The sequence below is a fragment of the Ictidomys tridecemlineatus genome, chromosome 8 (genome assembly GCF_052094955.1).
Source record: "Ictidomys tridecemlineatus isolate mIctTri1 chromosome 8, mIctTri1.hap1, whole genome shotgun sequence".
Lineage (NCBI taxonomy): Eukaryota > Metazoa > Chordata > Mammalia > Rodentia > Sciuridae > Ictidomys > Ictidomys tridecemlineatus.
Window position 1 is genome coordinate 104,905,132 of NC_135484.1, and position 12,613 is coordinate 104,917,744.

At 44.2% G+C, this 12,613-nt stretch overlaps 1 protein-coding gene and 1 pseudogene across 5 annotated transcripts in view; one reads left to right on the top strand and one right to left on the bottom strand.

The window, feature by feature from the left end:
• The window catches only part of Adgrf5 (adhesion G protein-coupled receptor F5), a 91,616-nt gene that overhangs the window by 12,563 nt on the left and 66,440 nt on the right, over window positions 1-12,613 (top strand). The window lies entirely within an intron of this gene.
• LOC120889394 (small nucleolar RNA U3) lies at window positions 6,852-7,048 on the bottom strand (annotated as a pseudogene).

Consider the following 12,613-nt stretch of genomic DNA (forward strand, 5'->3'; position numbering starts at 1 on the left):
TGTAGGGTTCTTTGGAATTTAAAAAATTAGTCCTCTGAAACTGGAGTTTGCTAAGCAGGAAGCCACTTGTTGCCCAGAACAAACACTTGAGCCAAGCATTTGCTCTTTTGGAGGCCTCAGATCTGTGGCTTTGGAGCATGTTTCTCTACATTCTAGAACAGTCTGAATCTGAGTCTCTATGGAATGGGCCACAAACAGTGGAAATGGGAGATCTGTGTCTCTGAGTGTGGTCAGCTGGGGAAGACCTAAATATATCCTAAGGGCTGTTATTTCCTCCTTGAAAGATAAGGCAGGAAGAAGCTGGGAAATCCAAACTCAACTGGACAGATGGGTGGGGAAGAAGGGATCCTGTGTGATTATTTTCTCTTTGTTTACCAAAACAAAAAAACAAAAAAAACAACCACCTTCTCTAATATCACAATCACAAATTAAATCACTCACATTCAACATTCAGAGGAAAAGAGTTATGTGAAAAATAAGTGGCAGAATTCATCATCATTAACATAAGTAAGTGAAGAATCAGGGTGAAGCCCACAGGATCTGATAGAAACAGCAAGTGACAAGAGAAAATTTCTTGTGAAATTTTATAATCAGCTCTGCAGCCTGAACTAAAGAGTATTAACCTGCAAACACCATTCCAAATGTCCAGAAGCACCTAGAAATCCTCATTCATCCAAGGTGGATATAATTCCATTCACCACCTTGATTTCATATAGAAGGAAGGGGCTAAATGTAAGTTTGAAGATTTCCTACACAATTTGTCACCTTTAGTTTACCAGTGGAATTAGATGGTGTTCCCTATTCCATCTCCTCACAAACAAAATCCAACCCTTACTGAAAGTCACTTCTGAGTTTTGAAACAATGAGTTCAAAGGGAAGTTACTAAAAATAATTCGAATTAACCATGATTGTATAAAAAGGAAATAAATGGAAAACTACTTTCGTTGAGCCTGAGAAACAATACGCTTTCATTACCTTGCTCTTTCCCCTCATTGGTTTAATTTTCACTCTGGAATTTTAGTTGAAGTAACTCAGATGCACCAATTTGATGGTCTATTTACTTGCTGTTTCTGCATGACTCCCGAAAGTCCTCCCAAGCCAGCACCCTCACTCCCCTCCACACCTGTCAGCCCACCTGGTTTCCACCTAGCTCCAGCCAGATCTGCTCTGTTTCCAGATACCGGAGGCTGTGAAAGCAAATTCTCACTCCAGCAGGTAGAAGAGGGTCACTAATTAAAGGAAGGATAAGTCCCCAGGTCTGTTACTCTGATATAATCAATAAAAATTTAAAGAATGGGAAAATAAAGCAAATTTGGAGAGAGGGGAGGGCTCCCTGTGACGTATTGGAGCAGATCTCCAGAGAAGTGCGAATCAGAGCGTTGTTTGCACAGGAGTCAACTGGAGAGCTTGTTAATGGTGAAGATTCTGGGACTCCACCTTGAGATCTGGGGAGAAGGTCACAGAAAGGGCCTGGAGATTCTGGTCAACAGATTTCCTGAAGGCCTATTAAGTAGCCTGCCCAGGAGATTTACTGAGATCCAGTCTAAGATGCTGATCCCCGCCCACCACAATGGTCCTTCATAGGGTGGGAAGAGGAGATGGGCTTGGAGATGTCATCAGTTGCTTAGAGGACTTCTCACCTGCAGGGGCCTCAACCACCAAAACCTCAGTTTCCTTTCTGAAAGCAACCCTAAGCTTGTTATTGTCATTGCCTTCCTAGACGATAGAACAAGAAAAAACAGAAATAGATGTGCCGAGTCAGCAGCATTTGTCAAGAGTGAGAGCAAGGTGGGAGGCAGCCTTCTCACTTGGCTGTGATTCTCTGCTTAGGAGACTGGAGATGATGGCTGTGAGGCCAGCAAATGGGAAGGGAAAGAGTGAGGAATGCTTTAGAGGGTACTGGAACATCCTCATTCTGCCAACAAAGCCCTTGCAGGGCCAGCCTGGGAACTCGTTTCCAGGATTAAAGAGTGCACGTTTTCCAAACACACAAAATGAATCTGCAAATTGTGTTTATTCATAAACAGCTCATGATAGAAAACATTTTTCATTATTGATACTCTTAATATTGTCTTGGAACTAGAGCGGTAACTACTGGAGGGCACATTGCTTGGGGCACTGAGGAGCACATTAGAAGAGAGGCACTTAAGTGGCCTGAACTGCTCTGTTCAAAGATAAGAAAAACTAAGGATCCAGCAGAAAACTCCATAGCAGGTAGAAAACCCAATGATGGGTAGCTGTGTTTAAGGGTCAGAAGGGGGACTTGCAAAGATATGGAAGAAAGGGCGCTCAATGCTACCTGTACCAACACACACACCCTATTGCACTGGCCCTGCTTTATTTTTTTATAGCATTTTTGCTCATTTGATATGCAACAAATTTGTTTATTGCCTACATTACTCTATCAGTCAAGGTCCTGGAAGAAAAGAAGAGACACTCTTCAAGATTAACAGAAGAGAGTGGGTAGTTAGTCAACAGAGGGCCAGTAGCATGGGGAGCTGTCCCCAGAGATCTCCTCTCCTCAGGCACAAAGGGGCAAAAATCCTGGGGAGGAAGATAGTATCAGAGGAATCTGGTCAGGTCTGTGGCTGTGGGTGATGGGGGATTCCCCCAAAATCTGAGACTGTGGGAGGAGGAACACAGCCACTGCCCAAACTGCAGTCTGGCTGAAGAGCAGAGGTGTGGATACCTGGCTCCCCTTTTCTTCCACCCTGCAATCTCCTGCTGGGATCTCTCACTCTCCACTCTCCTATTGCCCTCCCAGAGAACAAGGTGCTTCAGGATGCAGGGTTGGCCTCTTGAGGCACTGAGCAGGGCTGAGAAGGGCAGATGTGCACCTGAAGGGTTAACTGAGGCCAGCCAGCACCCTCCTGGGGGACAGCTACTGAGTTACTACTCATCCCCAGATCTTAGAACAGCATCTGGTGTATAAACATTCAATACATATTTGGTGATGAAATCAATGCATGCATGTCTTGGAAGAAGAGGCCTGCTGAACAAAGAGTTAAGCTGTTTCCTAGGGTGTGATGTAAACCCCTACTGTCCCTGTATTCGTACCCAGTTAAATGTCGTCTTGCTCACCATACTGTCATGTGAAGGATGTTTTGAGGGGACAAGCACCGCAGGCAGATCTGGAAGGAAAAAATGAGAAGGTACTTGGCATCTAGATTACACGTTACTGGGAAGTTGGCTTTACAGTTTTCTACATCATACCATAGGACCTGTAGGACCTGCTGGATTTCTGCGTCATACTGTAGGACCTGCTGGATTTTTATGTCATACTGTAGGACCTGCTGGATTTTGCTAACAATAGATTTGAGCAAGAACACAAGTGCCGCATGCCCAACAGTGCAATTGTGAAGGTCAGCAGGCCAGGAGGGTATTCTGCAGATATGAGACTCACAGGGGCATTGAACCTGGAGTGAACCCCCACCACAGGCAGGAGGCGGCAGCTCTGGGTTCTGAAATGCGATATTGGTGGCTCCTTCCTGGGAGACTTCCCCGGATCTATATGGACCTGGCACGCTGTGCTCAGTATGGTGTAAACAGTTAGTAGCAGCCTTAGGATTATTTCTCACACAAGATAAATACTTTAAATCTGATAGAGGGGTGGACATTGATGTCAGAGGCTCTGCTTCCCGCACTGGAGTCATTCATCCCATATTCTTGATTAGGGAGAAGGTCAGAAGGTAACAGGACAGCCTGTCCCAGAGGGCTGCTTCACCCCTGTCCCTCAGCAAGGCTTCCTGCTTCCTTCCTTCAGGGTCGAGTGGAGCCAAAGCTTGTTTCCCTTCTGACCCCAGGTCAGCACCACACACCACACTTATTTTTTTTCAGGTGGCCGGGCGGGCTTGGCAGTGCACTGAAAGAGAATCGCGCATGCCTTCCTTCCTCTTGGTCAGAGAGATGTTTCCAGATGGAGCTAATCAAGAGTAGGTGGGGGGCTTGTGAAGGGAGCAAGGCAAGATTAGCTTCCCCCTGGAGAAGATGGGAAATGCCTAGTGAGTCTTGAGGCTCTTTCTCCCTGGGCTCTCTCTCCACTTAATTTGGCAGTGCCAGGTCCTTCTGAAACCATCTTTACACCTATATCCTAAAAGGACTGATCCAAGTGAAGATGGACAAGGCTAGTGAAGAGAGATCAGGCAACCTGCAGAACCAAGGCCTCCTATGCTGGCATGAAGGGTTCAGGACACACTCTGGAACTGGTGACGCCAGGTTGGGATGTTGGGAGGGGCCCCGAATGCAGGTGAGGAGGTGATGCTCCTGCCTTCTTTACTCCAGTTGGCAACATGGAGAAGTGTGAATGCGTGTGGCGTAGGGGCATGTGTAAGTGCGTGTGTATGAAGTGAATAAAAATATATCTGGCTTTCCCTCTCTCAATGCTCCAGGTCAGACGAGGCAACCAGAGGGGTGTGGGCCTGGAATAATCATGTAATTGTTGATGTGTAGCTGTGTTTTGTGTACTGTGTTTCAGGTCTAAAAATAACTTAGCAGTCTTGATGCAGACGTTGATACATAGAAGGCAGTGTAATTAGGAAAGGTCTGGAATTTGGGAACCTAGACCCCCTCGTTGACTGAGCTGCAGGAGGCTGGTGATTTCCATGAAGTAAAGCTTCTGTTTGTGCAGAGCAGAGCAGTAGCAGCCACTGTGAACACCTTTACCATTCATTTCTCATCTGAAAATCTTAGGATGCATGGGCTAGAGCCCAGGACCACTCACCTCCTTGTTTACTAATCTTATCACCAGGCCAAGGAGAAAGTTCATCTCCCAGAGTTTGCCCTTAGGTATGAAGCAGAACAGACCAATGAACACTCACTGCTTGGGTTTGGGGCACTGAGGAGTCAATGGATTTATAGCTAGCTACTTGGTAGAAATAGCTAATACCCCAAGAAAGCAAGTTAGGTTAGCAATGTGTCGGAGACTATGTGCCCTCACATAGAAGAATGATTTTCTTTAAAATAATTCCCTATGGGCAACGTAAATAAAGTGTTGTTCTTGGCCTCTTGAGACCTTGCTAGCTGTTCAGTTTCCCAAAGCTCAGTTGTGACCTTCTGTCATTTGTCAACATTCTGCATCTCTGTGTTTTTAAAAGACATTCTTCCTTCTTCCCAAGGAGTGGAACTTCAGAAAGTTTGATTCCTTCTCACTTGTGCTTCATTTTCTGTCCCCACCACTGCTGACCCTGCCTTGTACTTCTCCCCACTGAGCCTCTTTTCAGTCTGTCCTTGGGGCTGAATGTCAGAGCCACGGTCCTTCTTCATGGACACAGGCATTGGCCAGTATTTTGTCCTGATTTCTTTCTCAACCATATGTTGAGAAAGTGTCTGATATATTATGTATTCTTGAAGGAGCTTTTTTTAAAAAAGAATATACCATCCCTCAAAGGAGTTGAGAGTGTTAGTGCAGGGTCATAACTCTAGGACATAAAACAGGAGCCCAACAGCAGGGACTCAGTAGGGAGGTGGGATGCTACTTGGGGGATGGCAATTTTGACTACAGGGATGGCTCTTCTCTGGATGACCAGAAGTCAGTATTGAACTGTTCATGTTACTTTTATATTGTAGGTTTTGGAAAATTTATTAAGCATCTGTTATGTGCTAGAGATTTCTGGCTCTTCCTCAGAAATTACTTTTACTCTGGCCAAGATAGTAGAGCACTTCACTAGACAGGTAGGGGTTTGCTGAATTCTTAGGAACAAACAGATGAGCTTCAGGAGGCATTCATGTGCACAGAAAGCCTTGTGTGGCTATGTTAGCAACCAAAACCATGCTGTGATTTTGCTTTTGAATGTCCAGGACTCGGGAAAGAAGAGTGATTAGTCTCACACTGAGGGCTCAGAAGAAGGGCTGAGCAGCTGGGGGTAGAATCTGCTCATGCAGCTCTTTGGTTATGTTTTACTGTGAAGGGAAACAGAGGAATGTGGCAGTCCCTGGGGAAGGCCAGGGGGACCCACTCAGTGCTGAGGAAGTAAGAGGAAAGGAGACCTAAACTAGTAGAGGAAGTGGCCGTCCATTGGGGGAAAAAGGAACATGTCATCCTCCTGATCTGGGGTGAAGGTCAAAAAGAACAGCACAGACACAGGAAGGCTGAAGATGTGCTGTGTAAGAAGATGAGCTTTCCCACGTAACCGACTCCCTGTTCTCAGGGAAGCATGAGGCAAGCCTACTGCTGGACGAGGGGGTGTGTGATGGTCATCGTGAGGAGTGATGACACTGATTAAATCATAGAACTGCAAGTCCATCAAATCAGCAATATGATGGTTATATGTGAGCTATGTGCCCAGCCTCCGATGCCCTTAAGGAGTGCTCTGAGCATTTGAACAAGGCCGCTCTGGTCTCTCGCCATTTTAGTTTCATCCATATGGGACAGCAGAAACCCCTGAGTGGGGAACAGGGGAGGGGAGATCTCTACTGATGGATGGATGTGACCAGGACCCCTCAGGACTGTAGAGAAGACCACCCAGGTTTTTGATTTTGGTAACCATCAACACTGTTGAAGAACAGAGGGGAAAGACAGAGTACTGGAGCCAGAGAAATATGACAAAAAAAGATGCCGTGGTAGGACAGAAGAGGAAGACAGCCCTCTACAGGTCAGGAAATGGGCCTCACCAGAAAACAGCCCCGAGATCACCTGGATCCTGAACTTTGAGCCTCTAGAATTGTAAGAAAATAAATTTCTGTCATTTAAGTCACATGGTCTGTGCTACTCTACTATGACAGCCTGAGCTGTGGCCAACATTTCTGAACATCACTGATCCACTGCTCTGTGGAACTAATCTAGTGATGTATGAAGGTCCCAATTTCTCTACCTCGTCACCAACACTTGCTGTGATCATCTTAACTAACTTGAAACCACTCAGAAAGCATTACTTCCCTCTCACCCTTGCAAAGGGAAAAGAATGATCACCAATGTCTAACGGCAGTTTTAATCAAGCGATGCCAAGAGCCAGCTTCATTCTCAGGAGAGAGCATTTCACTTCCTCCTCATGGTTTCTACAGAGAAGCTTCCCTAGTAACTATAGAAATGACCCCTTAGCATATTGGTCTATAGTATTATCTAACTCCAAAGTTCCTTTGCTGATTTCTGTCTGGATGATCTATCCATTGATGAAAATCAGTATTGAAGTCCATAATTATTATTTTATTGGAATCTGCCTCTCCCTGTAGATATAGCAATATGTGCTTTTCATTTTGGAAAAAAAAAAGGATGCTCTGAAATCCATCCTCCATTGCTCCCCTCTCCTCTCAACATCATTATTTTCCTCTCCCTCTGCTCTTTCATGTTAAAACATCTTTAAATTCTAACTTAAACTAATTCACACTAATATTCAACTCATTGGAAATGGAAATACACAATATCAACTTTTCAAAACTATTTGAGTCAGAGGAGAGGCTGTTCCTTCATTTAAACCATTTTTTTCCCTAAAAGTGTAATTTCAGGAATTAGGGGCATTGGATATAGGAGTTTTTTTGTTTGTTTGTTTGATATTTGTCATAATGGTGACAGCTTATACTTCTTATGTCATCTGGCATATTTTTCAGACCACCATGGTGCCATTCACTATGCTTTCAGTTGTATTCTAATATGGAAAAAAATCACTTAATATTCTTCCATGGAAGAACATGGGCCCTGGAAAATTTTGGTTGATTTATATTAATGTCCTTGTTGTCTCTAATTAAATCATGAATCAAGAATCATAAAGAAAAGACTACCAGCTAGGCATAGTGGTGCACGCCTGCTCAGCACATCAAGAAGCTGGCTGAGGCAGGAGGATCACAACTCAGAGGCCAATCTGGCTAACTTATAAAGACCTTGTCTCAAGATAAAATTTAAAAAATAACTAGGGTGTAGTTCAGTGGTTGAGCATCCAGTACTACAAAGGGGTGGGGGGGGGAAGAAAAAAGAAAAAAAAAACAAGACAAAACTACAAGTGTAGGTTTAGTATTGTTTCTGTCTCCACTCAGAAATCCCTGCTCCATCTTAGACATTATATGATAGGAATAACCTCCCTGCCTCCAGTGTGGAATCGTCCCAATTTGGAGGAGTGATTGTGCTAGTTGTCTTAGTGGTCTTCCTTTCGAGGGAGCTATCTTTTGACAAGCACCTAGGAAACAATTGAGACCTTGAGACCCTTTAGAAGAGAGTAGAGGTTTTTCATGCCTAAGGTAAGAAATGGATGATGTTTGTTCCTGTAGATGGGAGAATAGACTGCAGGGAAGAAGGGGATCCATCCGTAAGGCTAGAGAAGCTGGCACCAGAGAAGGCAGGGCCTGTTGAACAGCACAGTGGAGGGGTGGAAAAGCACCCAACAGCAGTGATGTCCACTGTTCCAGTCACAGCTTTCAAGCAGATCTTTGACTTTATTACCCCTGAATCTTCATGTTCACATTTTCTCTCTGTGTGTGTGTTTCATGGAATTCGCAGAAGAGGCTGCTTCTCATTTGTACCAACCTGGAGAATCCTAGATGCCAATATGTGCAAAGTGGGAGTCCTATGGTTTGAGTACATTAGGAGGATAGAAACACTCCTGAGAGTTCACAGGTGTTCTGTGAAGCACTCTGAACTCCCGTAGACTGAGATGGAGCAATTTTACCCAGATCCTTGAGTGACAGGGATCAATATTTGGGTTAGGCTTGGTTCTGAAACCAAATCTAACCTGGATCTGCTCCATCCCTCATGTGTTACTATGGTGGTCACCCTGTTTTACAGCATCTTTCTGGTTGGAATCAGATGAGAATGTAAAGGAAACATTTTAGCCAGACTGTAGCCAGAGATTCTGTCTATGTTGAATAAAACAGACAGAGAGCATGATGTGGGCTTGATCTTAGCCTGGCTTGGAGTGTGGTGAAAAGAAACCTCTGGAATAAAGCTTGCTTGTTGCCTTGTTAATTGGAAAGTTTTGTTTATTGGCATTGTCAGAAGTTGTCAGCCTTTATCACCCCTTATAATTAAAGCTGGGCTCAGAAAGCGAGCAGGACTTGGGAGTTGTTGGAGGAGAGACTGCTTAACTGTGGCAATGATGATGTTAACAGGGAATTCTGTTGTTGGCTTGCCTAACAAGTGTCATCACTATTTAATGAATAAACGTTGGCAGAAATTTGATTGTTCTCACAGAGCAGAGGTGTTACAGGACTTGACTTCTGGGTGCCAATATTCTACTTAGAACCATTTCTCCTCCCAGGAAATTAGAGATGGGAAAATGTGTGTGAGGGAAGGAGGCACTAACTAAGACGTAATGTTAAGAGGACTGCATGGCTAAGTGGATGACCTAAATTCTTATTCTGGCCCTCACCTTAGTGGGAGTTGTCACTTTAGTTAAACCTTTCAACTTCGCCCAACACTAGGGATTTAGAACAGATGATCACTTGGCCCCTCTTTACTCAAATATTCCTTGATTCTGATTTTTCTCCTGGCATGGATGACTCTCCAGCTAATATTTTCTAATCGTTTTGTCAATATGGTTGTTCACTAATCGTCTTGATGAATTCTGAGGAAATTGTCTTATAATAAGGCGGCGGTATTTTAGGGTCATAGGGAATGTTGAGGCCTTGTAAACAGCATAGAACAATGGAATGTGAATCAGAGATGCTCTCACAAAGACAAGGCCTTGCAGGTTCAAGTCCAGGACCTACCAGATGTTTGCAGATCACCCTTGCTGCCACTTGCAGTTCTCGATATCTGCCAGTGCAGAGCATCCACATCAGGATACCCAACAAAGAAGCAGAGGTTAGCAGGGGATCGATCACCTAGTGTGCATGGTCCAAAGAACATGTACACTTTAAGAGGAAAAGGGCAGCTTTCTTCTTTGCAGATTCCATTCCAGGCCCAAACAAAGAGGGCCCACATCCTTAAACACTCTGCTCTCTTGCATGATCCTGGAGGAGATGGGGGGGAGTAGAGAAAGAGCATTGAATGACACATTCTGTCAATAACTATGACATCATGTGCATCATGAGGGTGACACATGCCATGCCGCAGCATTAGCAAGCACCTTTTTCTTCATGGTTGGCTTCTCCTCTCTAAGAACTGAAGGTGGCACTTGAAGAACAGAATCAGAATTGCCCAGGAAAGAGGTAAATAAAAAGAAGGTCTTTTGATGTCTCTGTTGACCTCTGCTGACACCTCTATGGAGCCATATCTTAAGTTTTTCTGTACCAGGAAAAGATGAGGAAGGTAGGAGAGTCCAAAACAAGGTTCCACTTGGAATGTGTGAGATTTCTGTCTGAGACTGGGGCCTCTCACTGGAGGCATAATCAGTGATAGAAAGAAGTTGTCAGGTGTGTCCAGTTGGCTCAAATGGCAGAAGACTCTGACCCTCCACAGCCAAATAGCATCTATATCTGAAAGATGGGTACGTGGAGAAGGTGTGAGGACACAGTCCAACAGTGGACAATACAAACTAATCCTGGGAACCTACAGCTGAGCACAAATATGACCAATCCCATTAGTGGAGACTGTGCCAAGATACACACACAGGAGATAAGAATAAGACGGCTTGTATGCTATAAAATTGCCCAATTATTTGTTGGTTCCTTCCTTGCATAAGGACAGGTCAGTGCCAGTGAAGAATTTTCCTGGCCTTGATATAGAAAAACCAAAAGAGAGAGCTGATCCTGGGCGACATTGGGTCAAAAGGGTTACCAACATCTGGTTGGGGATTTAAAATACAACAAGAAGAAAAAACAAAGAACGTACCCTGTCAAGATGTGGATGTGGGAGTGTTTTTAGATTGAATCATCATGTACTTTTTTTTTTTTTGCTTATGCTGCTCTGCGGCTGGGGCATTACTGTAAGAACTTTGCTGGTGTGTTACACCTTCAAATCAGTCCAATGGTCATGTCTTCCCTCAGGGAGCTTCCATTCTAGTGGGGGAGTGGCAGCTTTTGACAGCCTAAAGTAGAATGGTGCCCTGGAGTATATTGGAGGTAACGCGTGATATGGAAAAATAATTAAGGGGGAATCAGAAGAGCTGACATGTGAAATATGGTGGTCAGCAAAGGACTGGTTAAGAAAGCTGTATTTGAGAAAGTGTGAAGGAGGCAAGGGAATTGTCACCAGAAAATCTGTGCGAAGAGAGCAAACGAGAAGAGTGCAGTAGCAACAGAGCAGTAAAATGGAACATGCTGGGAAATAGGTATTTGTTTGGTGCTGAAATTTCTGTCTGAGCAAGTAGGAGCTGTGTCTCTAGTAATGCTGTACCCTGAAGTTGTGCAAGACTCTTCTTACTAACCAACATGGGTAACATGACCAGGGAATTAGTTACTTGGGCTGCATTGGCATTTTGCTTGAAGAAGTTTGAGTTCAACTTGCCACCCGCTTCAACATTTTAGAAGTCAAAAGAAGGACATCTGTGTCAATCAATTGCAGCTGTCATTGTGACAGGACAAGGTCTCTCCATCAGCAGTTTATTCTGGGCTGCAGCCGAGACCATATGGTGCTTCTATTTTTTTTTTTTTTAATTTTCGTTTGTTTTCATTGTAAAGTGTGTGCAGGGAGCACAGAGTGTTCCTAGCAACAAGCAGGAGCCTGCGGGTAAGAGGAATTGCTCCTCAGGGAAGGGACAACCACTCTGACCATGCCTCATTTCATGTCAGGAAGTCAACTGCACCCAGCCACCGAAGTGCAAGCAGAGCATTTTAGAAGAAGCATTGCCAGGGGCTCACTCTGACAGCTGCTTGTTTTTTTCTGGCAAAATATAACCAATTTGATCCGTGGAATGCAATTGAGAATCAATACCTAGAAGTGGAAAATAAATTTTGAAGGTTCAAAAGGTTCTTTATTCAAATATTGTCAGCCTTCCACATGCTGTTGGTTCAGTATCCATGAATTCCACCCACCCGTCTTGAATTGAAAATATCTAGGAGAAAAAAATTTACATCTGTATGGAACTTGTATAGACTATTTGTCATTATTTTCTAAACAACACAATAGAACAACTATTTACATAGCATTTACACCATATTGGGTTTATTAGGTATTTTAAGTAACCTAGATGATTCAAATTACATGGGAGGATGTAAGTTGTTATAGGCAAATACTACACCAGTTTATATAAGAGACTTGAGCATCTGTGGACTTTGGCGTGTACTGGGGCTCCTGAAGCCAATTCCCGAGGAATGCCTATATTTGACTTTTGTCTCTAGTCTATGGTTGCTGTACCCTAGTTTCAGATGGTAAGAAAGAAAAGAGAACAAGGTCAGAGGGAGGCAGGGCAGGGGTGGGAGCAGTGACAGACTATGCTCTCAGAGGCAGTAGAGCCACATCTCCAGATAACCACTAACCTCGCTTAAGTTTTTCTTGAGCTTCACAGAGCCTATGATGAAGTCAGCATGATCATTATCCCACTTTCATACATGGTAAAACTAAACCCTAAGGAGGTCAACTGAAGTGCATAAGGCCACATAAATAGATCTGGGTGGGAGTATAGTTAGAATCCCTACAGTCTGACTCCCAGTCCTATGTTATGAGGGCTTCTCTAAATACCATCTTGGGACTGCCTGCATCAGGCTCCTCTGGGGGACTTATTTTTCCCACGCAGATTCCTGCACTCCAGGCCACACCTCGTTCATCAACCTTTTTGTGGGCTGAGCTCTAGATATCCAACAGCATTTG